At 47.5% G+C, this 400-nt stretch overlaps 1 non-coding gene across 1 annotated transcript; it reads left to right on the forward strand.

Moving 5' to 3' along the window:
- Nucleotides 1–76: 76 nt before the first annotated feature.
- TRNAC-GCA (transfer RNA cysteine (anticodon GCA)) lies at nt 77–148 on the forward strand. The gene has a single exon. It is a non-coding gene; the product is annotated as a tRNA-Cys (tRNA).
- The last annotated feature ends 252 nt before the right edge of the window (nt 149–400 follow it).

A 400-nucleotide genomic window follows, 5' to 3' on the forward strand; every position in this document is an offset into this window, starting at 1 on the left:
CGTCCTTGCGTGGAACGGGAACTGCACACGCGTGGGTGTGACAATAACCAAGTGCCCGGCACCCACGGCGGCAAGCGGGGGTATAGCTCAGTGGTAGAGCATTTGACTGCAGATCAAGAGGTCCCTGGTTCAAATCCGGGTGCCCCCTCGTGTTTTTAATTTTTCATTTATTTCGTGGTTTTGGGGGTTTTTTCCACATCTTTCCACATCCTTCCACGCGTGATTCCTCTCCTCATATTCAATACTATCACCGTCACAGCTCCCACGCTGCTACAAGTTGTAAAAACCCGCGCGGGTGCGAGAAAGCACCTTTATTTCTAACATTCTACACAGCCCACAGTTAACAGCCCACAGTTATTAAATTCAATTTTTAACTATTTTTTTCCCCCAATTTTTAGCA

The sequence above is a fragment of the Antrostomus carolinensis genome, unplaced genomic scaffold (genome assembly GCF_000700745.2).
Source record: "Antrostomus carolinensis isolate BGI_N321 unplaced genomic scaffold, ASM70074v2 scaffold33623, whole genome shotgun sequence".
Lineage (NCBI taxonomy): Eukaryota > Metazoa > Chordata > Aves > Caprimulgiformes > Caprimulgidae > Antrostomus > Antrostomus carolinensis.